Here is a 5,592-nt window from a genome sequence, read left to right as displayed (position 1 = left end):
TTGAAGAAAGTCACTCAGGGCAAAGTACCAAGCTTTCCAAATTTTGCTAATGAGAAGGTTAGGATTTTTTAGAACTTTCCACCCTTGGTTTGCCAACAAAGCTAAATTGAAAGCTCCAAGATTTCGAAAGCCCATTCCTCCATTTTTATTACTTGAGCATATTTTCTCCCATGAAATCTAGTGAATTTTATTTTTGTCTCCATTGTTCTAAAATAACTTTGATGTAATTCCCTCAATTTCTTTTAGCATGCTGTCCACAAGTTTAAAACACCTCATGCAATACGATGGGATCGCTTGTATAATTGCTTTAATATGAATCTCCTTGCCGGCTGGGACAATGGCTTCTCCTTCCATCCTTCCACTCTCTTCCAAACCCTCCATCCTTCCACTCTCTTCCAAACCCATTCACGAACACAGCTAAACAGGTCTCTGTTATTCCTACCCACAACAAATGATAATCCCAGATATTTCTCATAGGAAGATTCAATACGAACCCCAACAGTGTTAGCCAAAACAATTCGCTGGTCTTAGGGGACATTACTACTACAAACAATTGAAGACTTAGCCAAGTTAATCAACTATCCTGATGCTCTACCATACACTTCCAATACCCTGTGAATACATCGGAGAGCTTCAGTAGTTGCTCGGGAAAAAACCAAAGTGTTAACAGCGAAGAGCAAGTGCGACACCCGAGGAGTGGTTCTGGCCACAAGCACACCCCTAATTTTGCCACACCTTTTCTTTCTCCTGCAATAAATAGCTCAATGCCTCTGCACATAAGATGAAGAGAAAAGGAGATAGGGGGTCTCCTTGTCGGATGCCCCTACTCGGATGAAGAAGTTCAAATTGTGATAAGAGTACGAGACACTCGACACACAACTCATAATTAAAGAGACTACCCTTTCATGAAAAACTAACCTAGCCAACATGTGTCTAAGAAAACTCCACTCAATCCTATCATATGTTTTTGACATGTCTAATTTTATTGCAACATGACCTTCATCATCACCTCTCTTTGTTTTTCAAAAAGTGATTAACCTCGTAAGCCACTAACACATTATCAATGATAAGTCTCCCTGAGATTGAGAGGGGAAGAAAATATTATCAAGATAAAGTTTGAAGTGATTTGCTATCACCTTAGAGACAAGACGAACTATCACATTGCACAGACTGATAGGATGAAATTGATGATAGATTCCGGTTTGCGACACTTGGGGATTAAAAGGATAGAGGTGAAATTGATCTTAGTTGAGTATTCAAGATATTAAGCACACACTTACTCGTGATACTTCCTACAATAGGCCAAAAACGTCAGTAAAACAAGGAAAGGCATACAATCAAGGCCTGGGGATTTGAATGGGAAAATTTGAGTAAGTGCAAGTTTTACCTCGTCGGTCGTGTACTTCTCAAGTAAACGCTGATTCACTTCCGCCGTGACACGATTTGATACGACACTCATCACTTGCTCTAACTCGTCATCAGTAGGATTTTCAGAAGAGAAAATGTTGTGAAAATAGTGCTGAATTACTCCTTGTATTTCCTCTCCCTCACTACACCATTGCCCAATTCATCTTTAATACGATCAATTTGGTTCACCTTTCGTCGTTGAGAGGCTTTTGCATTGAAAAAAGATGCATTTCTATCCCCCCTCCGCCAACCATGCTGCCTTGCCCTTTTGCTTCTATTTTATTTCTTCAGCCGAGCGTGACTAATCAATTTCATTTTTTAGATGTTGAATTTGAAGGAATTCTTGTTGGTTTACTCTGTTTCTGCTCCAGCTGCTTCTGCAAATAGCCAAAGGAAGAAGATGCGCATTGCCAAGCCAACACGACATCACTTTATGTTTTTTGACTTTTAAGTGAAATAACAACTTCTTCCCTTGTAATTAGTTGTTGTCTCTCCTTTAGCACTTCTTCAATTAAAATAGCACTTTATTCGTTAGCTTTTGTTAGAAGGCAGTTAGCAAATGTTAATCTGTTTCTCATCTCCTTTGTAATTCAAAAAGCAGAGATTAAGCAGTACAGAAGTTGTGAGTTCACCATTAAAAATCAGTCTTGATTCTCTGCAACTATGAATTCTTGTCTTCAATTTTCTGCTTCTATGTTAACCTCGCAACATGGTATCAGAGCCTTCACATCAAGGTCTCTGTATAATTTCTGAGTTTTCTTACTCTAGATTCGGCAAAAATCGAGGGAACAAGACCTTCTGCAACTTCATGGAGGAGATCACCCTGGAACCGTTTTGGTGAATGCTCCTTTTGATGGAACAAATTTCTTGGCCTGGAAGAGGTCAATTGTAATTGCATTACATGCGAGAATGAAGCTAGGCTTCATTGATGGTAGCTGCAGCGCGCCAGATGTTTCTGCAGATAATTACGATGCTTGGATCAGGGTAGACTCAATGGTAACATCTTGGATCCTTAATGCCATCTCCAAGAAAATTTCGAAAGCCTTTTTGTACGCAAAAACATCCAGACAACTATGGTTGGATCTCGAAGAAAGATACGAAGAGAACAATGGACCTATGGTCTATCAATTGCAGCAAGCCATTGCCTCCATTACACAAGGGATAATGAGTGTGGTTGATTACTTCAACAGTCTATGTACGCTTTGGGATGAGCTAGAACGTCTGATGTCTACAAAAACTTGCACTTGTGGACTATGTACCTGTGGTTAGGGGTGGGCATCGGGTCGGGTTCCTCGGGTTCGGGTTGGTCGGGTCGGGTACACTACCCGACCCCGAACCCGAGTAAGGCGGGTACCCGGTTAGTCAGGTACCCGACAATCGGGTTCGGGTAGTTGTACTCTAGGTTTTTTTTTAATTATTATAAAGCAATGAAATTTTATTAATTAAGTAAATTGCAATGGCAAAGAATCACCAGAGACATTCAATTTTTGCAAACATCATTAGCAAACAACATGAACAAAATAATCCATCAAGTCATTACATTATAAATTTGTAATCATCAATTTTCAATTACATGTGACTTACTAGATCTAAAATAGTCCAAACTCCAAAGTAGTCCAATCAAATATCAATTATGGTTGAATGGACTCCCAATTTTATCAGCTCTACAAGAAAACAAACAAAAAAAAAATGAGATTAATATAAATAAAAGTATATAGAATTTAATATAAAACAAAGCAAAAGAAAAAATAAACAGTACCTTGCTCAAACATTTCAATTTTACTTAAATTTTCTTCTATGCTTATTGGCTTGGAATCTTTACGGATTCAATCTTGAGCACAAATAATAGCTTGAACAATTTTAGGAGATAGTGAGCTTCTAAATGCATCAAGAACACGTCCACCAGTGCTAAATGCGGCCTCTGAAGCAACAGTCGAGACATGAATTGCTAATATATCTCGAGCCATCTTTGGGGGAATCGGAAACCTCTGAGTGTTCACTTTCCACCATTTTAATATATCAAACTTTTCCCTATACTCTTCGACATCATCACTGAGATACTTGTCTAACTCTGATTTCACGTGATTTTTTCCCCCTGTCATGTACATCATGTACTCTTGTTGTAAAGAAAATCTGCGAGTCTCGTTCTCTTCATCATGCATAAACATTTCCTTTGATGAGGAAGAAGATGAAGAAACCCGACTAGACGACGAACCCGGGCTTTCTAAAGTTTCTTGAAGAGCGTGTCCATATCTTAACTTGTAATCATTGAACAACTCATGAAGACCATCTCGTACTCTCTCTTTCATTACATCACTTTGTCCAATACCACCATATAATTTATTAAAGAAAAATTCTACAAACCCCAATTTGTGACGTGGATCAAGTATCACACCATAATACAAAACCATATTCATCTTTTCAATTGATCCCCAATACTTGTTAAATTTTTTTTTCATTTTTCTTGCCATATCACTTAATTCAACATCATCACTATTCAACCATCTTCGGAGAAGCAAATCAACTTCACATATTTCATGAAACACAATATTAGATGTGACATATGAAGAACCAGAAATGCACAATGTGAGATTGTAAAAATGCTTCAAAAACTTCAATAACATTATTGCCCTATCCCAGTCAGATTCAATAGGAACCCCATCAAATGGTTTCTTTGAAAGATCGGTCCTATAAGCAAGATTTATATCTTCATAAGCATCAAATGCCCTTTTAAGACATATCGCAGCTTCTAACATGAAGTAGGTGGAGTTCCATCTGGTAGGTACATCAAGAGACAATAACTTTTTTGTTTCAATAAATTCAGCACATTCTTGAAATTTTTTGTACCTAGCCGGAGAGTTTCTCACGTACCTAACTGCCCCTCTAATACGAGATATTGCCTCATGCTCATCCTTCCCTTTCAAACCATCCTGAACCACAAGGTTGATTATATGTGCTATACACCTCATGTGCACATATTTTCCACCTAAAATATTTTGACCCCAGTTTTTAAGTTTCTTTTTCAAATAAACCATAGCTCCATCATTACAAGATGCATTATCAACAGTAATCGTAAAAATCCTATCAATACCCCATTCAAGAAAACATTTCTCAACACCTCTACTAACTTCTTCACTTTTATGTCCGATAATTGGACAAAAATTCAAAATTCTCTTATGTAAATTCCAATCATCATCAATGAAATGAGCAGTGAGACACATGTAATTGACTTTCTGAATAGATGTTCAAGTGTCTGTTGTAATACAAACCCTTTGAGCATGATTTTTAATAAATGACTTCAATTTCGCTCTTTCATTGACATACATATGGAAAATGTCTTTTGTTATTGTCCTTCTTAATGGAATAGCAAACATTGGACAAGCCACCGACATAAAATGTCTAAATCCAGAATTCTCAACCGTTTTAAATGGGAGCTCATCTACAACCAACATATAAGACAAAGCCTCTCTAATTTTCTCTTGATCAAATCTCCAATTGACAAGAGAGGCCTCTTTTTCGCCTAAACGAATCGATTGAAAAGACAATCTCGTTTGATTGGTGGAAACATCATGAATTCTTGCAAGATTCAAAGTGGTTCTTTAGAGGCCTAGTTCCATGTACTTTTGGATCGACTTTGATTTCCCTAGTGCAATATTTGCATCTAGCCTTTTGCACTTTATCTTTTTCACAGTAAAATTTATGAAAATGGTGATCTAGAAGTCACTACCCTCTTTTTTCTTTTCTTAGAATCAAGTGGAATATCGTCCTCATCCTCTAACATATCCATACCCTTATCAACATCAAAGTCAACATGATCACCACTGACCTGATTATGAACCATGTTCATATTTATGTCTTGATCTTGAGCATCTGATAAGTCTACAGTAGGTGAAGATTGAGATTGAGAATTTGACATCTTCTAGATTAAAACATCCACATGTAAGATACATAAGATCCCGTAATCAATGGACGAAAAGTATATTAACCCTAACAATTCATGAGAATTAATTTTAATATGAAGCACATTGATTATGCATGAGTTTTCACTGTTCAAATTATGAAACAAATTTTTAGGGCGAAAAGCTTATATGGAGGGAAATTTGATGTGATTAAATGTGAGAGCTCATGTTTATTCTAGGTGAACTTCAGACTTGTATCTTTTCAATGTTTTCAAGCAATCGCAGC

This window comes from Sesamum indicum, linkage group LG1 (assembly GCF_026168435.1).
Source record: "Sesamum indicum cultivar Baizhima isolate 11 linkage group LG1, ASM2616843v1, whole genome shotgun sequence".
NCBI lineage: Eukaryota > Viridiplantae > Streptophyta > Magnoliopsida > Lamiales > Pedaliaceae > Sesamum > Sesamum indicum.
The sequence above is the reverse complement of the archived record's forward strand: the minus strand, read 5'-3'. Positions refer to the sequence as shown.